At 41.7% G+C, this 27,141-nt stretch overlaps 1 protein-coding gene across 2 annotated transcripts in view; it reads right to left on the minus strand.

Moving 5' to 3' along the window:
* Positions 1–27,141, minus strand: part of kdm6ba (lysine (K)-specific demethylase 6B, a) — a 118,644-nt gene that overhangs the window by 26,609 nt on the left and 64,894 nt on the right. For both annotated transcript variants that reach the window (XM_078276465.1, XM_078276464.1), the window contains one exon: positions 7,258–7,319. The gene's annotated coding sequence lies outside the window, so the exon portion shown is untranslated. The remainder of the gene's footprint in view (positions 1–7,257; positions 7,320–27,141) is intronic.

The following is a 27,141-nucleotide window of genomic DNA, read 5'->3' on the forward strand; positions in this document are numbered from 1 at the left end:
TCACCCCACATTTTTCAGGCGGTCTCGTTACCCAGTGTTGGACTAGGTGAACAGCGCTCTAGGCGAATCGTCTATTTTTGGATGAGGAAGAGTATTACCCCCTGACGCCATATTACTACAGGAAGACAGATACAGTAGCCTATCACTGTGTTATGATTAGATTTAATGCACTATAAATAGGTCCAGGTATCAGCTCTACAGGCTGAATGTTCTAAAATAAACCTATGTAGGGGTTATAACCTTCAATGTAGATTTTTACCATTGCATGGGTTAAAAAAGCAAAGATATTGTAAGATACATATGGATTATGAATATACTTTTTTTTATGTAAGCCTGTCCTAAAGCTTTACTGGAAGACTGGAGTATTGGGAAACATTAGTAAATTGTAGTACATGTTGTCCCTGATATATTTTATAATAACAGGCACCTTTGGGGTGTATGAGCTGTGTAACTAATGGCTTTATTAATATGAATACACAATTAACTAATGATTTACAGATCAGTTAAGCCATTTTTAAGAACAACATTCTTATAAATAAATGAAATAAATGAAAATAGCCTACTGAAAAATGTTCACAACCTATATGGCCACCCCAAAGTTGCTTTCATAAATAGCTTATAACTGATCTACAAAGCATTACTAAATGATTTATTAGCCACTAATAAAGCAAGTAGTTACAGCTTATAAACCATTTATAAAGGTGCATTATTAAAAGAGAGGTATTATTCTGTATGCAGTCTTATATGTAAAGTTGTTGAAAATAAATCTAACTATACTATATATAAATATAAGATTTTATGATGATATATAAGCCACTGTGAGGTTTGTGTATAGATTATACATAATATATATACAGACTATATAAACTGTAGGATGTACATAGTGTTTATGCAGTAGTAGACAATGGAGAGAGAGAGATCTTTAAACAATATCCAGCTATGTATTATATATTATTACAATACAGTACACATGGCTAGGGTTATAAATAAAGCCTAAGTTATGCGGCTAATATATTTTTCGTTCCTGTCTAGTGGGTGACATTAACCATCTAACATTTCATAACACGGAAGTACAATAATTATATGGAATAAGCTCAGAGGCAGCCAGCTAAGATTTGTTTGTGAGGTAAACAAGGACCAACAACATTTGTTCAAGCTTTTTTCTTGCCAAAGTAACCATCCTGTACTCGGCACCAAAGAGTGCGCACGCATGCACGCACGCACACACACACTCACACACACGTAGAGGTTATATTTAGAAAGCACTGCCTCAGCAGGACAACAGGAGGCAAAATTAGCCGACGCGGAGAGGATGGGAATGTGTCATGAATGATGCTGAGACGATGACATAAGGACAGATGAAGTTTTTTTATGGTCATAACAATTCTAAATAAAACAAACCATAAAATCAGAACATAATCACACCTCTGCCTTGGTAAAGATCAGTGATGCTATCATACTCACTGCCTGTTCTCTCTCATATCACAACAGGTTACAGTTTATTTTGAGATAACTGAAGGCATTTGTAAAGAGTGACAAAAGATGTGTGCGTGCTAGATTCAAACTCCTGGTGAAGTAAGTGCATGGCATGTGTGGTATGTACCACCAGGGTGGATCTGGAGTCTATTGTCAAGTGACAATGAATGTTCAATAATGTGTTTGTGTTGAGAAAGAACAGGGATGCAGCACAGTGGGGGTCTTTATGACACTGGGAGGCAGTGTGCTTGAACATGGCTGTTTTGTTGGTTTAACGCTGTGTGGAGAACTCAGCAGTCTCTTTGGACAGATTCAGTTCAAGTAATTTTTTTAAAATAGGAAGCTTTAAGAGCTGCTATTGTGCCTAGTGGTCTAGTGCACAAATCAAGAGGCCACCTTCTAAGAGACTGTGGAACAAAAGCTTGTAGCAGCTGAAAAAGTCTTAGCATGTCGATACAAATTTCTCTGTAAATGGATGGAAGTTGTGAAAAAAACTGTTACGGTAATTAAATTTCAGATGATGTAATTACATACTGGGAAAACCTGCATCCTTAAAGTTATAATCAGTATGCATTTTATAATACATCAAGTCAGCTTGAAATACTTTTTTATAATAATGTAATATAATGTTTTTAATCACATCATCTGGAATTTATTGCATTTGAATTGCTGGACTCCTTAATTACCTCTCATAGAGTTGCAAACTTGGGCATTGTGTATCTGCTTCTCACTGTTGTGTATGTTGTCCATTCTATTTCTGCACTGGTTTCTTCCGGACAAAAATAGACCAACAGTACTATTTATTAGGGATGCACTGAATCCAGGGTTCGGGTTCGACCGAATATTGGGCTTTTTGACGTGAACCGAACCTAACCGAACACTACGCTTGCACTGCGCGCTATGCTGGTCGACGTAATGTAGGTGGACTGTTCAATGCGGTAGGCTGTGAGAAAGTGAAAATGGAACTCGCAAGCCGAAAAAGCGCCGCCCGGCAACACCCCCAGCCAAAAGATAGTGACCCAAGCCGAGTCACACGCCCAACCTGCAATGCTGACCTGTCCTGCGGCGGCAAGGACCCCAAACAACACACTACATTGCCGCTGCCAAAACACCTGAACATGAAACATCCGAAAGAATACGAGCCGCGCATGAAGGAATGGACAGACAGCAGCCAAAACGCAGCAACCGTCACAGCTAAAAAATTGGGTTAACCAGACAGTGCCTCTCCCGGGCTGTAAGCCGTTCTCTCGGAGTCTCCCTACAGTGGGAGCAGAGCGACTGCTGCTCCTTAGCTAACGTTGACTTTCTAATTTCACCCACCCAACATGCCTTCATCATACACTGGTTAACTATTTTAGAGGCTGTGGACGTTGTTTACTTCATTAATGTGTTTACTGTGTTAATGGACTGAGGATGGGAGTAGGATTCGGTTTGGTTTCGGGTTCGGTAGAATCTTAACCAGTGGATTCGGTATTTGGCCGAACCCCAAAAATATGGATTCTGTGCATCCCTACTATTTATGCAAATGATATGCTGCACATGTGCCTTTTTTTTGCTGGTGTGTATGGAGTTATGTTTTCTATTTTAGTTTTGTTTTCATCTGAAATTGTATTGTATTCTCATATTGCTCCCAGTGCATGAGATTATTAGACCATATCTTCCTTTAGGTGTCTGGATTGTCTCAAGTGTGTGACTTTGCTCAGGTTTGAGTTTGTCAATGTATGTGCACTGTAAAAAGTGTGGTGGGATACCATTAGTCTCTCAAAACTGAACAGGAAGAGGATTGCTGATTGATGTGGGCATGGGTGGGACTCTAGTGTACCATTTGTGTAAGTTCTTACAGCTCCTATGCATGGCTAGCAATCACACACACACACACACACACACACACACACACACACACACACACACACACACACACACACACACACACACACACACACACACACACACACACAGTGTGCTGCATGCATGCATGCGTGGGTGTGTGTGTCCTCTGCAGCCGTAGGAGACCGTGTCCCTGGTACAGATGGTACTTCTCAGCCTCCAATATGTAGGATTGTGTGTGGGACTGTGTGTGTGTGTATGTGTGTGTGTGTGTGTGTGTGTGTGTGTGTGTGTGTGTGTGTGTGTGTGTGTGTACATGTGGCATACCATGAGTCAGCCTTTTGGGTACACTGAGACACCGACAGACACGATAATAATCACCTCCACGCACATACTCACGCAGAGACACACCACAAGAGACAGAAAGCCACACAGGCTGTCAGACAAACAGACTGGCTTAGCACACCCACATATAGCAGCAATGTAGCCGGCTGAATGGAGTACTACAGTCTGATAATTAGGGCCCTTATTCAAGGGGAGAGGGGTCGATGGAGAGCCCGGCTTTCCTTCTAGTTCCTCAAACAACCGGCTAATCCTGACTGTAGCTCTATGATAGGCTAGGACTGCAGTCCTGTTTAATATACTCACTATTCCAAAGTTATACATAGTAAAAAGTAAACTCCACTTGGAGGAGCTTAAAAAGCTTGGTTGGCTCTTAAAGGAGTACATCCTGTTTTCAGGAGATTATCTAACTGGTCAATTTTCCTCTTAAAAGTTGAAAGCATGGGCACCAAAATCATTCATGGGTCCCTGGTTGGTAGGTAATTGGTGTTGGTGCTTTAACATACACTTTTATGTTAAAACAAGCAGTTTAAACAAGCAGAAAACATCAAGTAGAGTGAAAATGAGCTTGTAGCAGCTCTGAAGCTAAATGGTGACAATGCCTATAAAAAAAAAAAAACTCTTTATAGGAATTTTATAAAATACAGAACGAAAGAATCTGAAATATAAAAACAAATGATCTAACATAATGAGGGTATGTAAGAAGGTTTATTATAATAATAAATTACTAGGGGATAACAAATATAATGTGAAAGGAATATGGAATACAATAAATACTATTATTAGAAAAAGGTAGAGCAACGTCTATGGCTCTAATTGAGTTAGTTGAAAGATTAACAAACTGTATTCGAAACAAAAACTATGCAGTGGGGATTTTCATTGATCTAAAAAAAGCATTTGATATTGTTGATCATGAAATCCTGTTAAAAAAAATGGAAATGTATGGCATCAGAGGTGTGGCCTATACACTATATTGAAAACATGGATCAGTTTGTTCAAATGGGTAATCACCGGTCAGTGAGCCTTAGTATTTCCTGTGGCATTCCACAGGGATCAGTATTAGGCCCAAAACTTTTTATCCTGTACCTAAATAACAATTGTAAAGTATCAAATGTACTCAAATTTACTGTTTTTGCTGATGACACAAATATTTTTTGTTGAGTCTGTTGAGCAGACTTGCAGCAGATGCTGGAAATGGTCACAAAAGAAATGAATGAATTAAAACTTTGGTTTGATTCAAATAAGTTATCTTTAAACTTGAACAAAACTAAATTCATGATATTTGGAAATCGTACTATACAGATGTTAAAATTGTTATTAATAACAAAATAATTGAAAGAGTCTATGAAAGTAAATTTCTGGGTGTTGTACTTGACCACAAACTGTGCTGGAAGCCCCACATTAAAGGGGCGCTATGCAGTTTTGGCCATTTCTTCACTGTTTTCTCGCTTTTTGCTCGCAGGTTTCTCTATAGAGCTCCCCCTACAGCTTCGGAATAGATATTTGGGAGCTCCTATGTTTACTTGTGTCTGATTCCTCGGTCGGTCAGTCTGCCGTTTCCTCTTTCTCTGTTCCTCCAACAATGCTTTCCTAGCTTTCTGCTTCTCTTTTGCTGACTCAGACCTGACGATAGTGTGAAAAACTCCATCACTACCTTGTTTGCCGGTTCCTGAATGGGCGTATGTGTGCAGTGCCGTGAAGCAATTCGTTACATCGCGAGACCTGATATCACGCGATACTTCCTGACGCTGAGGCTGGTGGCTCACCGGCCGAAAGTTGCAAGAGTGTTTTTTCTGCTCACAGGCGCTAGGGGGGAAGCGAAACGACCACCATTCAACTCGAAAAAAAAGTCATATAACCATTCCAATGACTCCGAAGCTGTTCAGTTAAGGTAAATTAAGCTAAAAAAAAACTGCACAGTTCCCTTGTGTTGACTTCGGGTCACATTGACCCGTTTAAAACTTTTGTTTTATATCAGAAAATATGGGACATAGAAATAAGCGCTGAAAATGTGTAGAAGAAAAATTTAAAAATGTAAAACGTTGGAAAAAGCAAAAACAAATTGTGAAAAAAGGTGTCAAAAATGTCAGAAAAATGTGTTTTTTTCAAGGTTGAAGGGAAGACAACACAAGGGTTAAATATCTGTGCATGAAGATGGCCAGGAGTATCGGTATATTGGACAAAACTAGATACATATTCAACCAAAATACACTACATATTCTGTGCTGCAAGCTTATTTTACCATACATGTTAAATTGTGTGGAAGTTTGGGGAAATACCTACAAAAGCACCTTACAAAATATTTGCACATTGCAAAAAAGAGCAATCGGGATAATAAATCACACAGGGTATTATGAGCACAGTAATCATCTGTTTTTGAATTCTGATTTGCTGAAATTTATGGATATTGTTAAATTTAAAACTGCATGTGGCCGGGTTGGCTCAGTGCAGCGCTATTGCACTGGCTTTTCTCAATTTATTTTCTGGTCTATGAAATGTCAGAAAAAAGTGAATTATAACCATAATATTTTAAATCCCAAGCTGACTTATTCAAAGTGTTTGTTTTGTCTGGCAAACAGACCAAAGCCCAGAGGAAGGTAGTTTACCATCATAAAAGACTAAGAACATTTTAAATATTCACATTTGAGTGGCTTGAAAACACAATTCAGAGGAATAGCTGATTTTGTGTGTGTGTGTGTGTAAGAGAGATTGTTTTATTATTTCACAACCACTTCTTTCTTAACTATCGAATGCATGTGTGCGTAATATTCTCCCTGTGTTTTACTCCTACTCCTGTCTTACTCACTCTCTTTTGACAACTTTCGCTCTGTTGCTCTATCTATAACCTCCATACTATACAATAGAGCTTTTGTGTGAGCATGTGTACATACACGTATGTGCTTAATGTACTTAGGTATTACCTGTTATTAAATATTAATATATATTCAGGATCCAGTTCAAGATTCTTGTAATTACCTACAGAGCCATCAATGGTCAGGCACCAGCTTACATAAGTGATCTGCTGCACCCTTATGTTGTAAGCAGATCAATGAGGTCCTCAGATCAGGGTTTACTGGCTGTTCCTCGTACTAAGCTGAAAACAAAAGGCAACAGAGCTTTTGAAACAACTGCTCCAAGACTGTGGAAGGCTTTGCTACATGTTTTAAGAGTGACTGCATCTGTTGTAATCTTTAAAAAGCAGCTAGACATCTTTTTAGGCATTCATTTAGCCACATTGCTGACGGTATTATTTTGTATTTACGTTTTGTGTTTTACTATGATTTATTGTGCTTTTTACGACTATTGATCTTGTTTAATGTATGTTTTTATTTTGCCTGTAAAGCACTTTGTGACTCTGTCTGGGATAAGTACTAACCAAAATAAATTAACTTTCTTACTTACTATAAATGCAGAAGGTGGACACAACGATTGAAAAACCACATGAAAAAGTACTCCAAACTAACTTAATCGTTAAAAAACATTAACACTGCAGTACATATATATGTAGGCAGTGTTGTTTGTTTGTGGATGAAATAAATGACATTAACATAGAAACAGAGGAAACCAGGGGAGAGGAAACGGTGTAAACTGTAAGCTAAAATAGAGCCTTACCTGGCGATCATGGGTAATGTAGTCTGTCTCTTTCAGCAGGCCACCATTACACCTCCCACCTCCTGAAATCACAACATGGAGGAACAAAGGTCAGTCTTGAGGTCGAACATTGTCAGCAGCAGCCAGGAGCTGGACACAACTTCATTGGATACTGGTTGGTTACTTGATCAACATTCACACACAAAAAAAGCAGTCACTATGGACAGAAGTCAACGTAAAGTGTATCCTTTTATATTATATCCGTCAAAGTTCAGTTTGGTAACCATATTGAGCCTTTTTAGTCAATTACTTTTTTCCGCAAGTCTGTGGTTTAAAATTGGTCTGCAGTGATGTGTTGGGGATGATGGAGCGTTTCTATTTATACTTTTTGTCAAAACTAGGTCAAACATGTCTGTGACATTCCAGTGTGAGTTGAAGCAGTGGTCAGCAATCCATAAGCACTTTTGTCAAGGGCTTAAAGATCAACACCTTGTTCTGCCGGCACATGACAACCAGAGCTCATTTTGTATTCTATTCTCTTGTTTCATCATATATGTGTGATGTTTGCTGACTGTTATGTAGTCATTCTGTTGTCAATATGTAATTTGGTGTGGTTTATGAAGCCACAATGTTGTGTGTGTGTGTGTGTGTGTCAGCCAAAATGCACAGCAGGGCCTGGACCAGTGCTGTGGCCATCTGTGTGTGTGTGTGTGTGTGTGTGTGTGTGTGTGTGTGTGTGTGTGTGTGTGTGTGTGTGTGTTTCTCATGAGCCGCCTGTTCAGTGATTCATTCACAGTGTCAGTGCTGGGCCACATGACTGAGAACAGGTGGCACTCTGGTGTACCTCCCCACCCCCAACACACACACACACACACACACACACACACACACCCCTCCGCTTGCACCCTGAGAACACACAGCACCTGCCATGTGTTCACAGCGCGAGGTGCGTCAGCCCTAAAATGACGTCACCACGGCAGCGCGTGGCCGTGCACCTCTGAATTTTTGTAACTCAGCGCGCGCTGCACTGTCAGTTCAACATGGTCGGCTGGGAAGACTGGCCGAGCAGGTTTGCCTCTACAAACATCTGTATGATTTTTTATGTACAGGCCACAGGGAGATTGCTTTGTCAAAGCTAAAAAACCGTCTTATGAAAAGAGTGTTCTTAACAGTGTTAGAGGCAGACAGTCATTTTGATTTGGAGATAAATAACAGGCACGTTAATAATTAGAGTAGATAAATGTCATGTTTGGCGGAAGTCTGCGTTTATCATGGATGTGTTTACTACTGTTGCAGGCAGCCTGCTTTCCTTTACTTCCGCTCTCTTCTTCTTCTCAACTACGTCTTGCACTTTCACAGATTATTTTGTCCGGACGCCCCCTGTTTTGGAGAATACTGCAACAAACAATGCGTTGAGCATAAACATCTTTGTGCATGCTCATAGTACCAGTGCCATCTACGGAGGTCTACGCCATGGTGTCGCACGCCAGTATAACTCAAGCATACAGCAGACGGGATTACACATAGGAATGACACACCATATAAACAGAGACGAACAAATTGACACACACACACACACACACACACACACACAGATACTTTCTATATCTCTTATAAACTAAGAATGTGACCTTTTAACAAATGGTTGTGGTTGACAGCTGTCGCAACCTAAATGTCACCAGCTCTCTGGTCCTCCTCCTCCTCCTCCTCACACTTTACATGTAACCCACCAGCCTGTCCTCTCTTACCTCCTCTCTCCTTCTGTCACATCTATGTGGCATTTGACCTTGCTTTGTTAGCAATATGCAAACTGTTTTGACTGTACTGTTGGTCAATGTTCGTGCTAAAGTGTTAGCATGGAACAGCAAAGTGAGTGAGCTACCGTACTTAAGACACATAGATGAATTTGGTGTCTGTTTCCACAAATCATTCCACTACAAGCGGAAAACCTCTCTCTCTCTTTCATTCCTCTCGTCTTTCCTTTCTCATTCTTCTATTTTCTCGCTCTCCCATCTTTCTTTCTCTCACTCTGATATTCTACCTACAGGGCTGCAACATAAAACACACCCACACATGGCGGCTTACATATGTTTCTCTATTGAGCTTGTACGCACAGAATCAACACATTATACATAGCCTTAGGCAGCATGTGTGTGTGTGGGGGGGGGGGGACAGTTGTGTCAATACGAGGCAGATATAGCTGGCTCAGCCTTCACTGATCTTGCAGCCCGATGGTTAAGGCCCCAAACCTTTGAACTCAAGGTCAAAGGTCACACCCCTAAGGGGCCACAGCTGGCCACACTATAAAGGTGGACTGGCTGTGTGTGTGTGTGTGTGTGTGTGTGTGTGTGTGTGTGTGTGTGTGTGTGTGTGTGTGTAGGTGGGTGAAGTAGAATGTGGGGGAGCAGGGCCATCTTAAAAGAAGGAATGCCAGAGAGAGCAAGTGTGTGTTGGAGGCTGAATTGTTGCAAGGGTAGAAAACATTCTTTCATGACACATCGAATAAATGTCACAAGCTTTGACATAATCATTTGACCTTGATCGATATCAGGACTGTGGGAAGAGAAAGAGGGGGGAGGGTTGTGAGAAAGATAAAGAGAGAGAGACCTTGAGAGAGGGAGGAAGGAAGGCAGGGCAAGGCAAGGCATTAGGGAAATACAAGTTTAGAGAAAAATTTGATGAAATACAGTTTTAAATGATAATTGTATTAAAGCACACAGCGACAGCGACCATGTGAGAGCGAACATGAGAGAGATAATGAAAGGCGAGACAGAGTGAGACAAAGATAGAAAGATATAGAAAGTTGTGTTTATCTTTTGTCTGTAAAGGTTAACCAGTGGGAGCATCTCCCTTTGCTCAGAGGTGGAGAGCAGCAGAGATGCAGAAGCTGAGAGGGATGGGTGAAGGATGGAGGAAAGGCCGTGAGCCACACAGAAGATGAAAAAGGAGAGAAAACCAAGATAAGTAGGTTAAGAGAGATAAGGAAGGAGTGAAAACAGAGCAGGGCTGGTTTGACAGAGACCGATGGGGAGAAGAGAGAATTTATTGTTAGTATTGTGCAGTCGTCTAACCTGACATTCACACCATACAGCACTGTGTTTTAAAGCAAAGGGCTCTGTTGGAAGTATGTTGCTAAAAGGCACAGTGAAAAGATGAAGTATGATCCAGGAAGTCCAGTTTGAGTGGTAGACTTATAAGACGCCAAAACACAACACAATGATTTACAATACAATGCAGAATGATTTTACGCCTCGAGAAGGTTATCATGGCAACAATCAGTCCATCCACCTCGTCAAAAGTCAAAATAGTGGAAATATGGAATTAATGTTACATAGTAATCGGTTATGGGTGCTTGCTTGTATTTGATTGGCCAACGCAGTGAGTTGCTGGATGCACATTGCGTTACGGCAAATGTTGAGCCAAAAAGCTCTGCACACCTGAATGTGTTAGAGACCAGTACAACTTTAATAAAAGTGAAAACTTCTGCAGACTTATCGCAGGTTGATTTATTGATACAAATGTAAACTTTTTTTAATTGATTATTTTTTAAGATGCTCTTTATGGCATTGACAGTTAACCAGTCAGCCATGATAGATATGTGTGTGTGTGTGTGTGTGTGTGTGTGTGTATATATATGTATATATATATATATATATATATATATATATATATATATATATATATGCACTGTACAAACAAACACACACAAACTGATGAACATATACAAAACACATATCCACATTCTATACATGTACACTCACTCCTGTCCAACAGATGCAAAGGCACCATCTGACACCTGCGTTCCTGTCCTACTGCTTTGCTGCATGCTGTACATACTGACCTAGTGTACAGTAAAATCAACTTAAAGCATTCACCTAATGGCAAACCCACACACCCCTTAGTGTGTGTGAGCCTGCATGGTATGAGTAGAGTAGCCATGCCTGGGCTGCTCCAGCCCTTAGTCACTAGTGATTCAGTAGGTCCCTTCAAGTTAGGGCAGTGAGCTTCATACCTGCACGCACACACGCGCACGCACACGCACGCACACACACACACACACACAGTGCGTGGCACTATCTTTTAGAGATGGCCCGATACCATTTTTTGCTTCCCCATACCGATTCTGATACCTGAACTTGCGTATCGGCCGATACTGAGTACCAATCTGATACCAGTGTGTCATATATTTTATTATGTTTTAACAACTGTATACTACTGTCCCTGTATGGATGTGATATGATTTCTATCTTTGTTGTCAGTCTGGCTCAGGTTAAACTCTTTGTGAAACATGAACAAACTAAAAATAATGAACACCACAGAACTTTCTTTTTTTATCCAGTTTGACAGTCAGTCATAACGGAAAAAGAACATAAACTACTTTAACGTAGATTTTCTTTAGGGCTTTATTACATGGTATCGGATCGGTGCATAAACTCCAGTACTTCCCGATACCAGTGTTTTAGGCAGTATCAGAGGCAATACCGATACAGGTATTGGTATCGGAACATCTCTACTCTCTTTGTGGGGACCCGTCATTGACATAATGCATTCCCTAGCCCCTTACCCTAACCTAACCTTAACCATCACAACTAAATGCCTAACAAAAACCCTTACCCTCACCCTAACCATAACCTAATTCTAACCCTAATCCTAAAACCAAGTCTTAACCCTCAAACAGCCCTTTAAAGTTGCGGGGTCCAGCATTTTGGCCCCACAAAGCTGTCCGGACCCCACAAGTATACTGTATTCCCGGTTTTTGAACCCCACGTATATAGTTAAACAAGAACACACACAAACACACACACACAAAATAGCAGGCTGCTGCAGGAGTGGTGGTAAATGACAGGGTTTCTTCTACAGTGTCTTTCAGTTTAACATTCACTGTCTGTCAGTGTGTCTCTCTATGCCATGGCCATTTGTCTGCTGTTGTGTGTTTAAAGGCAGTCACTCAGAACAGGTTAAATCCTTGAATGGAGCTTTATACACCAGCCTGGGGGCGGATACTACAACATGAGCACTAATCAGCACACATCAAGAAACTAATCATGAGTGTGGACTCTTTGTTTTGTGAACAACTTTAGATCTCCTTGAAATGCAGTCAGACCACATCCTGATCTTGTGTGTGACATCAGGGGGTAGACAAGGACATTTGTAAGAGGGTACTGTTGTTCAAGTTGTTTGAATGACAGAGAGGGGTGGTTATGTCCCCAATGCCAATAAAGCATTGGTTCACTCACTGTAGCCTGTTTTACAGATTCCATGAATTGCAGGTGATCATTCAGCTGGTTGGTTAAAACTGTTCAGACAGGATGTTATTCATGTGTTTTTATCAAATCTACATTTCTCTCCAAACCTCCAAAAAGTGAAATAGAGATAGTAAGACTCACCTGTTTTTGCATTTTTGGTCAGAACTGTTGCTAATTAAAAAGCTTCATGGAAAATACCGGTATATTAAATGTCACACCACTCAAGCCCAATAGACTGGATTTGAACTGAGTGGAGAATGTATTTTTGTGTGAGCGCATGCATGAGAGAGGCAGTAGGTCTGTTTTCTGTCTCATTTGCCAGTCAACATTCAAGTGTTTGTGTGGCTGGAGTTGGCGGAGCTACAAACAGTGAGGAGGAGTGTCAGGTTGACTGTGGTCGGGGCTGTTTGGCTCAGTGAACTGCTGCCACACTGCTTCAGTAAAAGGTCATGGTCAAAAAAACCACGCCTGGCTCACAAACCACCACACCCACTCTGACTCCCACACGCACACACATGCGAGAAATGAATGGATAGACAAGACAGACAGGCTGACTTCCTCTTTGGGGACAAGCAGGAACTTGACACCCGCTTAAAGAGGAGGGGGTGACAGACAGACTCACCCACTAGAGCCACACACCCAAAGACTCAAAACTCACCAGCCGTGAGCCCACAACCAGACAAATAGGAAGACAGAGAGACAGACACAGAGGAGAGAAGAATGAACAGTTGGTATTAAATCGTGTCTAGACAGATGCTAATGAAAGCAGCTCGACTGTGGCTGCTGCTAAAATCAAGACGTGAACAGTATGATAAAGTGTGAGTTTGTGGTTGTGTGGGTGAGTGTGTCAGAAAGATGTTTGAGCAAGTATGTGTAAATGAGTTTGATGAATATAAACCTTTAAACACGTTATGTGCTGTTTTTACCCTCACTCTCCTTTCTCTCTCTCTCTCACACACACACACACACACACACACACACACACACACACACACACACCTAAATTAAACATGGCTTTGGCATCAAGCCCTTAAATGCTTTTATCCCTAAAAACAGCATCCAACATACCTGAGAGCAGAACACAAACACACCTGGCCAAGCGTGAATAAGGCGTCCGGTATACTCGCCGTACCTGACCTGTCGTGCACCAATGTGACGTCATGGGAGCGCCGTAACTATTTATACTCGCGCGTGGTGGTCGCGACACTAGTTGCAGTCTTCTCCTGAACAGAGGTGTCGCTAATGAGCAAAGGCTACTGACTTTGCTATTTCTACAGACTAGAAGAAGAAGAAGAAAAAGGTAAACAACGGCAGAACTGGCAGCAGCATTGAAGTCAATGTTTTCGATTTGATTCGATGACCTACTTCGTCAGATCAAGCCTTTCAGTCGCCACAAAAGAACTCATCTTAACCCAGTAAGTTTACAAGAGAGACTTGCAGTCACTCTGAGAGTCCTGGCATCCGGTTGTCCTCGAACTCGTCCATGCTTCCTGTTTCCGCTTTGTTGCGCGCCGCTGAAAAAAAATAGAGTGGTGCACGACCTCCGGTTGCACACTTAAAATCCTGGCGAGCCAGCGAGATCTACATCGGCTGCAGCGACTGTAAAAAGGCCTTAACACAGCAGTGGGATACTTGAATATGTCTTTCTCTAGTCCCACCATCAGGCTAAGGTTTCTACTTGTACAGACAAATGATTATCAAAACTATAGAGTGGAGATTTTACAGAATAAGTCATGACAGCAGACATCCATGAAATTTGCTGACCACAATTATGCTCCAAAGAGGTTGAAAACCTTGGGGTAAACTTTGCTTTTTTTGACTGCCACCAAAAATGTATTCCTGGCTGTATAAATTATGTCTCATCTTTAACAGACAAATGGTGGAATCATGGCTTTGCTATAGCAAAATGGTGAGAGCTGGTCACCTTTTAATGCCAAACAAACATGAAGAGACACTGGTTGTGCTGACCACTCAAGCTTACGACATTCTTGCTCTACTGTAGTGTAACATTAGCGTTATTTATTAGCAACACAACTCATGGTCTCTGAACCCTAGATAACACAAGTGTTATGATCTCTATCTGAAGGAAAAGCATAGCAAACCATGTACCTATGACTCATTACAGTCATTGGTATGCAGGTCACTTGGGTAAGGCCCCAACCGAAAGGTTTGTGATGGCAGGTAACTTCATGTCAATCAACAAGCTAGTTGCTGTGATTGAGAAATCAGCAGCAAAATGACTGACACCTCATCAGTTGCAGAGTATGGCTTGTATCCAAAATAACTGAATCCGATTGAAATGTAAGAAAAATACAATGCACCTTCAGATTCAGTTTTCCCCATTTCTGAATAACAGGATAATACCCTAATGACCCAGAAGACTGTGTATTCTATACTTCTGGTAGCTCAAAACCATTAACATTCAAATGAAGAGATGCAGGCAGACGGCATGCCTTAACTCACCACACACACACAGACAGACACACAGACAGAGAAATGTGTCCTCCTGAGGCATCCCCTTCATACAAGCTAAACAAAATAAACACATTGGAAAAAGAAGAAAAGAAAGGGATCTTTTTGTTGAGGGTAATACATGGTGGGACTCTGTTAATGAGTCATAACAACAGCATTTTCCTCACCCTTTAAGAAACTGTGTGTTGTTTTGTGTGTATGTGTGCAACATGTGTATGATGAGGAAATTAAAGGAGTTTATGAGGAAGGTGTGTTTAAGGCTGTAGGCATTAGCCCATGATGCACTCTTAGTGTCTCTGGTGCTAAGTGGTTGTGAGAGAGAGAGAGAGAGAGAGAGAGAGAGAGAGAGAGAGAGAGCTGGAGAGTGGTCAGACAAGTCCTGCCAAGCCCACATACCAGTGCAGAAGTGCTAAACTATACTATCCAGTTGCACAATGCCATTTAAGTTAACTGTCACATACCAAAAAGACTGACTCAGGACTGTATAATCACACTGCTGTGTGTGTGTTCGCTCCAAACCGCAATGATTTCATACCTAATAAATATAAAAATGATAATTTCTAATTTGCAATCAGCCACACTGGGTGAGCTTAACAATGGTGTGTTTGAGAGTGAAAGTGAGCTAAATAACAGCGCGTGAAAGAGCAGTACTGTGTAGGTTACACTGGTGTATAGCTTGAGCTGCATCTTCTGCATCTGCTCACAAAGACTTCTTTATCTGCTGTGGCACACGTGATCCCCACATGGTGGCTCATACCGTCTTCACAGGACCACACACACACACACACACACACACACACACACACACACACACACACACACTCAAATATGTACTTGCACTATATGACAAGCACTCAATCACTTTCACCAGCAAGTAAGCATACAAGCCCATAATGTATAAACACCAACCCCGCCCTTCTCCTCCTCTGTGTCTGTATGGTAAGTCTCTTCCCATAGTCATTTAAAGGGCTCCCTCCAGACACTGTGACCCCACACTTCCTGCACTGGGTAGGCGCCAGAGCAGATAGGAGCGCACGCACGCACGAATGCGTGTGTGTGGGGTGGGGGTGGGGGCTGGGTGGTGGTGAGTCCCTCCCAACTTTACTTGTCAGTGTGTATCTATTAAAGGTACTCTAAGCGATGTCACGTGTTTTTTTGGCTACAACATGTTTTGTCACATAGAGGAAATATCTCCTCACTATCCACGAGCTGCCAGTCCCCTAAACACACTAAAAAAACGTGGTCGCTGTAGACAGCCTAGGGTCCACACATGCCAACAAAAACAAAGTGGTCCAACCTGGACCATGCAAACATACACAAACCGTGTTCAACGGACAAGGATTGTTTTTTTATTTATTTATTTTTATTTTTTTATTTTTTTTTGTGGGGGGTACCTACCATAACAAAGAAACTAAGTCAAGCGGGAAGAGAGAAAGCAGAACAGAGCAAAACTGAGGGAAGCTCTATAGAAATTAATTTCATGGTGTGAATGACAAATGTTTCACATCCTCTAGCTCACCATACCTAACCCTAAAGAATATATGAGAGGTAGATAGAGTAATAGTATCTACATTGGAAAAGAATGCATTCTAATACTCTGATCTCCTTCCTTTTGGCTGATTATAATATTGTTATATCACTACTGTTGCACTTGAAATAAATCAGTTAAATGCCTGAAATAAAAATGAAAAATTAAAGTGGGGAAAATGCTTGGACTGGTACTATTTTTTGATGGCCAAGGACCAGCTCTCCTGAGTCTTATACAATTGTGCCTTGACATTAACACGAGAGCTGCTGATGTCAGCAGGGAGGGTTGCTTTGTGTGTGTCTTCATGAATGGGTGCCATGATCATAATGTTCCTCTGGTGTTGATACATTTGATACCAACATGAAAAATGGACAGCCAATATGTGCGCTGTCAATTATAAATAACCAAAGACAGCTATAAATATTGTAATGGTGAGGGTAGCATTACACGTGTGTGTGTGTGTGTGTGTGTGTTAGATACAGTATGAATATCATGCAGTGGGAGGGACTTAAGCAACTTTATAGTAGGGCCGGATTTCAACCATTCGAAAATCTTTCAGCGTTGCAATGAATGGCAAATACTCTACCAATTTGTTGTAATCATTCTTGTAATCCTCTTCCATAGGAATTCAAGTGCAGGCAGCCTTATGAACACACATCACACACTCACACACACACACAGTTTATGCTAATGCTGCATTTGATCCTTCTACATCTTGTATTGTGTCCTTATTTGATGTGTGTGCGGTATGCATGTCTCTGTTCTTGTATTTGAAGTGTGTGTGCGTGTCTAAGACAAGCCTGTGTGTGTAAATGTGTGTCCTTGACCAGCTGCACAGGGCAGAGGAAATGAGGCAGAACTCAATCTGGTCCACACCTGTCTGTCTCTCTCTGGAGGGAGGAGCCTAGGGCCACCCACCCACACACACACACACACACACACACACACACAGCAAATAGATTATGAATGCAGCAGCCAGCTAAGGAGATTGGATATATTAATGTATACCGAGACAGTTTTATGTTTGTGTACGCTTCATGAGAGAGAGGAAGGACAGAGAAAGAGCAATGGTGTCTATTTGTGTTTGTGCTGCATAATGGGGTGAGAGGGAAAGATATTAAAAGAGTGACACTCATTAAGTAAAGAGAAAGTGAGGATGACAGACACAGGTGAGAGGGAAGACTCCTTTAGGAGAAAGCAGACAGGAGCGAAGAATGTGGTGGAGGCAGGGAAGATGAAGAGATCGGGATGACAGTGTGAGCCACACAAGGACAGCGAGAGAGAGAGAGAGAGAGAGAGAGAGCGAGAGAGAGAGAACTGGTATGGGAGGGTGGGGGGGGGGGTTACTTCAGGACGCCAGAACCCAGTGACATGACATAGATGCACTGTGCTACTGTGCAGAGAGCAGAAGGGATGAGGGTATAGAGCAACAGAGGAGGAGAAGAAGAAGAGGGGGGTGGGTGTGTGAGAGCTTACTGCCTCTCTGTTCTGTTTCCACACAGTTCTGTGGAGAAGACGATGGTAGGCTAAGTGTGGAGATGAAAATGTGTTTCTTTATGTTAAAAGATTGTAACACCAATTCATCGTTACAATTACTGTTAAGAATGAACTGCTGATCCCCTACGAAGAGATTCTAAGGAAAGATTCTAAAGCCCAGTTTAAGACTGAAGCCATCTGCATCTGAGCAGCTGCAAAGGTCTGGGCGTACATTTTGTACACACCTACACACACATTGACTGCACCTATGTAGAACACTCAAGTAAGGGACTGCGCTTTTGGAGTCAAGAGTCCCTCAGCTCTGAAACTTCCTACCTGAGGATCTGAGACTTAAGGTCATTTTACGTTATTAGAGAGTCAATTCTGCTGCCTGATTCATAAAATCCGACAGTGCACAAGCATTGAATAGCAGGACCTACTTCTGCAATCTCTCTCTCTCTCAGCCTCTGCTGTTGTTCAAACATGTGTCACGTTGAATGCTAGTCTCGCATTGCCAGACCTTCCTCCACAGCGCTGCAGAGGAGGGTCTGGCTAGTCCACACAGCATTCCAGGATGGGAGAAAAACATGCTCTAGTTTATTGCCATTTCTTTAAACCAATCACAATCGTCTTGGGCGGAGCTAAGCCCTGGACAGAGCAACGGTGCCTCTGCAAAATAGCCTCGGGAAGGAACTTGTTTTGGTGGAACATGTGTACGTTCAAAAGGTGTTTTAGTTGTGCAACAGAAGGTCTGAGGAGCAGTTAACCATAGTCCTCACAAATCCACCAGAGTTTAAAATTACAACACAAAGAAAGCGGAAGGAAACGGACATCCGGCAGAAAAGAAGGACATCCGGCGGAATTTCCGGCAGCACCAGAACAATCCCGGAAGTGGAACGTCGTGGATATAGACTATGTTGAATGTGTTACAGAAATGTTACTAGTAAGATTGCTTAAACGTGACTTAGGTGCTTATTCAGACATGAGACTAACATGTTAAATTGCCATCAGATTAACGTAAAGTAGTGCATGTCTGGAAGAGGGAAAAGGATAACATGTGTATCTTCTTCTGTAAAGATTCAGTAAACAGAGAAACACCAGGGAGAGACAGAAGAGACAAAACGCATGTTACATGCAGCAATTTTAATGCAAAACAGATTCAGATGCACACATTGTAGCATAGAGAAAATTATATATGCTGTCTTGTCTGCTCGATCCCACATACACACACCATCAAATTTCCAAGTCGCATGCAGAGGACCTTACAGCAGAAGCTTCCACCCACACACACAATCACTTGTATTTCTTTTCACTACAGAATGGCAAACATTAGCATACATATATGCATGCAGGCGGGCTATCAGTCTGCCAACATATAACAGCAGAGCCCTCCATCCATCCTTCCTTCCATACACCCTAACCCCTATTCATCTCATCCCCTGCTTTCCTCCATCCCTCCCTTCACACCTGCCAGGCCTACAGCAAGGTCACACACCTCAATTACCCTGTGTACACACACACACACACACACACACACACACACACACACACACACACACACACACAAAGAGTGAGAGAGGGAGTGTGATAGGGAGGGAATATAAGACAGGAGGGGGTGAGAGCGGATTTCACGCTACCCTGAGCACTGGCTAGCGTGCACCAGTGTTTCGGACATTTTATTTATGATGTACCTGCTCTCTCCTCTCTGCTTTATCTCCCTGTTTGGGTCTCTGGTTCAGGCAACCATAAGCATTATACTTTGATAATACCTTCATCAGCCAACCATATGAATAGTTACCAATTATGGTATCTGCACATATTCTGTGTGAAAAAACAGGAATGCTGCTTCACTGTATGATCACAAATCTGTGTCAAAAGTGTCATGTTCAGATTGAAATATTCACAAAACAATGTGTCATCACAATTTTTTATCACAACTGCATGCAGCAAAGTAACGTGAGCAGCCGCAAAGACACTTAATAATCACCGGCTTAACATCACTAAAAGTCTGAATATCAGGCTGCAACATTGACACTAATGTGCCTTACAAATAACACATCATGAATCCCAATTGCCTAATAGCCATATTAATGTACTCGTGTTAAATGTGATCCTCCTATTAGGGCTTTTTGTGTCTGCAGGCAGACTGCTGTTCACCCATGCAGCCACAGGATGCAACCAGCTGTGTTTACACTGTGGGCTAATACAGCCGCCATATGGCAACAGAGTACAGGACACACACACTGCTCCTGGAAACTGCAAACACAGTGCCAAAACAGCACACAGTGCATGCACAAGCCTGTGTTTAAAACCTCCAGTTTGATTGGAAACTTTGAATAAAAGACTCAAAGGAGTTGGTCTAAACCTAAAACTTGGGAATAAATAGAAAGCTTTCTGAAAGAATATTTTGTAGCAGGGGGAGGGTGGAGTCCAGTTTGGGCTGTAACACTCATTAGAATCACATCCCTGCTCCAATATATTAAAACCACCTACACATGTCAGCCAATGGCCATCGCTGATGAATGTAGACGTTTTTATTGCCTTAGCCATCTCTTATTAAAGATTTTCTCCCAAACTCCCAAAGCCACTTGAATGCATGGACTTGGGTTTTTTTATGCCTCAAGAAGAATATATTTAGGGTCATAGTTTCCATTTTTCTGCTGAATGAATAAAGAGGGAAGAAGACTGAATATGCAGTGTTGAGAATCAGACAGAGAAGAGACTGAGTACAAATACTGTGAAGCCTGTAACTCTATTCTCTACATCAGTGATAGAAATCCTGTGGGAGAGAGCGTCAGCCTGTCTCATGACCTCCTCCATCACCCTGCCCCACCCAACCCACACACACTCTTTACCATATTGTATCAGTGGAGTACAGTATAGGCAGCTTACAGAGTGACATCTAACACTAGTCAAACAAAGGAAACAGAGAAAATCAATTACAACACCAACACTGACCCCCCCCCCACCAAACACACACCCATCCACTTCTCCCTTCTCTGATCTTTGCAATCAAAGCCATCTGATCACTGTGTGTGTGTGTGTGTGTGTGTGTGTGTGTGTGTGTGTGTGTGTGTGTGTGTGTGTGTGAGTGAAAGCAATACAGATGCAAAAGCCAAAAGAGTTGAGGTTTTGGACAGATGTATTTCTAGGTTTTGATTGACACAGATTTACAAGTTTATGATTAGGATGAAGAAGGGGGAACAAGACCAGAGAAAGAGGAATACAAGAAAAAGGGGTAGACAGAAAGAAGAGAAGGCTGTTAACGGATGGAAGAGAGGGAAGGAGAGGCATAGTGTAGACAGACAGAAAAGGGATGGAGGGCTCAAGTCCTTGAGACAGATCCTGTTACTGGTCTGGGGGCAAGCAGGCGCGCAAGCACGGACGCTCCTGCACGCGCACACATACGTGCAGGAGCGCACACACACACACACACACACACACACACACACACACACACACACACACAGACAGAGGTCACAGTGCACCCGCTGCCCTCCAGACACACTCCTGCAGAGACACATATCTTCGTAAACGCTCCAAGACAGATGCAGCTGCCATTTCTACAAATGCATGACACAATTGCACTTATGAAATATCTACACATACATCACTTTTTTAGTGCTGCCTTTTATGTTGATTCAATGTTAAATCTTTTCTGCAAAAGCAAGTTGGAAATTATTTCCTTGTATGCGTTTTATATTCAACAAGCAATTTGTTGTATTTTCGCAGAATACTGAAAGCAGCAGAAGTGAGAACACTTTAATATGCGTTAATTTATTCCAAGTGATATCGTTTTCGCAATATTCAACAATGGTATCGCATATTTCCCTCATATCGTGCAGCCCTAACACACACACACACCCACACACACACACACACACACACACACACACACACACACACACACCTTCTCTTTCTCCACCTACTTGAAACATAATCAGGTTAATGCATTACCATAAGTCAATCAGATGGATCGATTGAGGTCACCGTGGGGTCACTCACATGTCATAGCCAGTGTGTGTGTGTGTGTGTGTGTGTGTGTGTCTTGTCGTTTTTTGTAATAAACATCCACAGATGTGTACTAATCTGATCACTGGAGTCAGATGTAGAGTTTAACTGGTGTGTATTGCTGTTTTCCCATGTTGCTAGGCTTCTGCTGAATGCTGCTTGAATAGATTGAACCTTGGGGGACAGAAATGGACTCTTACTGTACACCTATTTCTGAAGCAAGTAAAACCAGTGAGACCTGTGAGACCAGGCGGGACTGAACACTACATTTAAGTCTTGCATCATTAACAACAGGAGCCAAACACATACCTGGAAGCAAACCCAGCTCCCTGACAGAGGTTGTGAAAGAGACTCACCTTTTCATTCACAAAGATTCCCAGGCACAAACACTCAAGTGCAAAACCTAACCTGCATCTACTTTTGAAGGTGGTTCCAAGCACATACACTCAGCTTCACACACAAACACAGATGCAGACAAAAGATCAACATGTACAAACAATGAGAAGCTGGGCATGAGAAACACCAGAAATAAACAAATACAGAGAAAACGAAAAGGAGAACAGCATTGGAGCAGAAACATTCAAGAGCCTGCACATTTGTTATGTGCACAATTACAGAGTGCAGTAAAAACACAGGGCATGGGCCAATCATCATGCGTTTGTGTGTGTTTATGTAAATCTGTGTTTGTGCACTTATATTATACTTTATATACTATACATTTTAGACATTTAGTAGCTGCTCCTACCCAGAGTAGCATAAGCTTATATGCAGATATCATTACAAGCAGCTCATAATGAATACGAGTAACAACACATTCCTTTTTCTTAGGAATATTCATGCATCATTCTCAGGGAAATAAAGACTTGCTTTGTGCAGAAATAGGAGCAAAGACAAAATATCTAGTAAAAGTCACACACAATGAAATACCTGACAATTCTAAAACAATCTCTAGTGTTTGACCCTCCTCAACATTTCTTCTTCTTCTCTTCTTCATTCCCTCCACTTGAATTATAAGATATAAAAGGATTCTGCATCCTTCATTACAGAGCTAACAAACTTTAACAATCCACAACCCTTTACAAACATGATGCAAGAGACGCTATAGCCACACTGCACCACTGTTGACCTTTGCCAGGAAGTGATAAAAATCAGCCATGCAGCGAGGACTGTGCATGGCACACACACACACACACACACACACACACACACACACACACCTGTGTACGCCAGTCAAAAGCTCCTTGTTACAGAGGCCACAAGAAACCCATAGAACAGTCACACAATCTCTGTGTGTTCAGGTGCATAAGTGGGTGTGTGTGCGTGTGTGTAAGTGTGTGATAGATTTCGTCTTCACTCAGCCTGCCAATCCCCTGTCTATCCCCAGTAGTAGTGACACAGCCCTCTCCTGACTGAGACAACTGGAAGCCATTACCTTAAATCAACAAACCTCAGCTTGTCTCCATCACACAAAGACCCCATGTGCATGCTCAGCATACTACATCTGCCATTGGCCCTCTGTGTGTGTGTGTGTGTGTGTGTGTGTGTGTGTGTGTGTGTGTGTGTGTGTGCATTCAAAATGTCTCAGCATGGTTATTTTTCTCTCAACCTCCCATATATCTCTTCATCTCCAGCCCTTTATCTTTTCTCTTGTGCATCTGTCTGACTGCAGCTCAGGTCCAGACGAACTTGGGATGTAGGTTTGACTTTCCACCAGACTGCCTAGCCTCTCTGTCTCTGTATTTCATCATGTCGTTCATGCTCTCGTTGTCTTACTCTCTGCTAATCATATACAGCTACCTAGTTTCAATGGTGGATATTAGCTCCAAGGCCAAAGCTAATCTGCCTGAGCCCTTTGACCCCGCATAATAGAATTAACCACCTAAGCCTTATCCCTCTGTGCCTTAACAAACTGTGCTTATGAATATAAAACTAGTGTAGTCATAGATAAAAAGCCTCATAGAAAAAGCCTCAGACCAGAACATTTAGCCACAGAATTAAACGCAACTACTGTACTACTGTCTGTTTTTGTGTGTGTGTGTATGTATGTATGTGCGTGTGTGTCAGAAATACATGCTACAACAGAGTAACTTTTTGCACAAATTCTGGCAAGTATGCTCTGAACAGCTTACTCTTGTGTAAGGAGAATACTTGCACTTGTGCAGTATTTAATACACCACATTGCACCTCGGAAATCTTTTGGAGACAAAACAAGGCCAGCTGATACCACCCACTACCTATAAACAACCCCCAATATTTGCTTCAAACACATTCCAAAGGATGTAGAGGACTCTGTCGAAACTAGCGGGAACATCAGTATTACCTTCAAAAGATGAAAAACACTCTGAGATGAAAAAAATATAGATAAATCAATGAGCACATATCAGCAAAGGTTGTTGCCAAAGATACTGTATATATATATATATATGTATATATATATATATATATATATATATATACATACATACTATACATATACATCTATCTATCACACACGTATATATCATATAACATTCTATCAATCAGAGTAACAAATAGGTATTTATTTACATGAATGTGTCTCTAATTATTGCTTGAACACAAGCTGTTATTAGCCCAGCTCCCCTCTGTCCACAGACAACCCAGCCACGGCGCCAGCCAGCCAGCCTCCCCTCACCTCCACCCCTTCACCTCCTCTCTTGCCTGTCTGCTCCTTCTCCTCCCCCTTTTCCCGTTTTAAACACAAGGCAGCCCACCCCTCCCCCTCTCATCTCTCTCTCTTCTTTCTGTCTCCCTTTTTCTTCTTCAGGCAGCACACTCAATCAACCTCACCCTCCTCCTCCCCGCAGCCATCTCAGCCTCCATTGCAATGAATGCACAATCTCCCTCCTTTAGCTGTGGGGGGAGTGCCCCGGGGCTGAGGAGGGGTAAACAGGAGAGCAGCACAAATGCACACACACAAATTCAATCACAAAAACACACTCCCCCCTCCCCCTCTGTGTGTGTTTGTGTGTATGTGCACATCTGCAGAGGAACACAGGAACACCGTGGGTGATAGACGGGGGTGGGAGGTTTGGGTGGCGTCCTAATGGCTCTCAGTGCAGGAAATGGCTTGTTGCTACACAGACAGCTCCAGAATCAACTGTTATCACAGGCCAAATCCCCATATTTTATCTGCATCTGCAAAACACACACGTTCACTCACAGCTGGGCCCCCTCCCATCCCTCCCCCAACTAATGACTATGCAAAACTGTAGCCTACAGAGAAAAAAAAAACCAGCCATATTATGCCATTGCCATATTATATATGCTATTATACTATATGACTTATGCTGCATCTTATTGTATCTACCAGTATATTTTTGGTTTTTGTATGTGTTGTTTTCTCATGTCCTTTTTACTGAGAAGAAAGGAAGGATGTTTAGTAAGGTAGGCTGTTACCTGGAGAAAGCCTGAGAGATGAGAAAAAAGGATTTTAGCAGGATAAACTACTTTAGGCATGAGTTTAAAAGATTTGCACATAAAAATTATTTCTTTTGAAAGTATAGTTATTTATGTATTAAACACAATAAGGTTGGCATGACACAGAAATAAAAACTTGAGAATTTCAATTCTACTATATACCATATACTGTTGTCTTGTATGCCATACATTGTTCAACTTGCTATACAACTCATTAAAGAATAGTAGTACAGTGCCGTTCAAAATGTTTGGAATGGGTCATTGCTTGGTCTGTGGTATTGCTGCTTGTAGCTTTCTCCCGAACCATTTTACCCCAAAATGACTTACAGAAGGACCTCAAAGCACTTCATATGCAGCCACACTCTATAGCCTAGGCTACTACTGACCGTGTGCTTCTACTTCAGAGAAAAACATATTGTACTAATTCACCTTACAGAGAATGTTGCAGATTCATAATTTAGATACAAAATATTTATATTTATATAATTTATAATTAAAATGTGGAGTAATCACAGATACTGGCTTCATGGACTGATGGTGGTACGCCATGCTCGTCATATATCGTTAACGAATTTAACACTTTAGCAGAGGTGTTCATTTCCAAAAAGGCTTAGTGGCTAACGCTAAGGTTAACATTGAACTATGGATTGTTTTGGATTTTGCAGATGGTAATGTTATTAGGGTTATAAGTTAGCAGCACACTTAAACAACCAGTGAGCATAGAGGGTGAGAAGGAAATAGTGGTGAATTTACAGCTCACAGCAACTTAATACGATATATAGTTTATCGATATAGTATTTATACAATCTAGTGTAATGCAAAAATGTTATCGAGTTTCCTCTTAGTGAAATACTGAGTGAATTTAAGCTGGACCTTTATTGTGAAGGGTAGACACGGAAGAGCCAGCGTTATGGCAGCGCTTTCTTCCTCAACCTTTATTGTGCGGCCGTTTAGGTTTAGTCACAGTTTATTAATATCCAACGCTGTCCAAACCTTTCCAAATTTCAAACCCCAAGGTCATTGGGTACCCAGGAAACCAATTGTAAAGGAGATTGGATGAACAGTCCATGAGATATTTTTCAGACGCGCACACACTCCCCAAATTTATTAGAAAGATGATTTCCCCTTCTATAACATAATAGTCCATTCTAAATCAGTTATGTTCAACCATTTAATATTGTCATTTATCAGATCACATTTGACTGTCTATTTAACTGTACAGCACAGTTTAAACAATTAGTTACTCCATTTGATCAAATATACAGAACTCCAAAAAGTAATCCATCCTAGCATAATCAATTCTGCCATACCACAATGTAATATATCATGCCTTATCATATTCTCCTGTAATACATCGTTCTCTGTATTTAGTATATGAACCAGCAGCACAGTATAAACAGATTAGCACAGCATTAGCGCTGGCTGTGTCCTGTGTACAGTTTATCCTTATCGGGCAAGACTGAGGTAGTGAGCGAGCAGCTATGATGTATTCCAGCCCACAGCAGGCGACCCTGGCTGAACCGCGCCTGGCATGCCATTGGATATTGGATAATTGCAGTTGGACAGGAAGTGGTGGAGTTATAAAAAAATGAAAGAAGAAAAAAGTAAAGAGAAATGTCAGAGAGTAGAGGATGCTCTACTTCCGCTGGTAATGAACTAATGAAAAGAGAGAAAGGAGGAAATTCCCCATGGGGAACAGGAAGGGTGGGGGTGGCAAATGGAATAGTAACAGTG

Source organism: Sander vitreus, chromosome 19 (assembly GCF_031162955.1).
Source record: "Sander vitreus isolate 19-12246 chromosome 19, sanVit1, whole genome shotgun sequence".
Classification (NCBI taxonomy): Eukaryota; Metazoa; Chordata; class Actinopteri; order Perciformes; family Percidae; genus Sander; species Sander vitreus.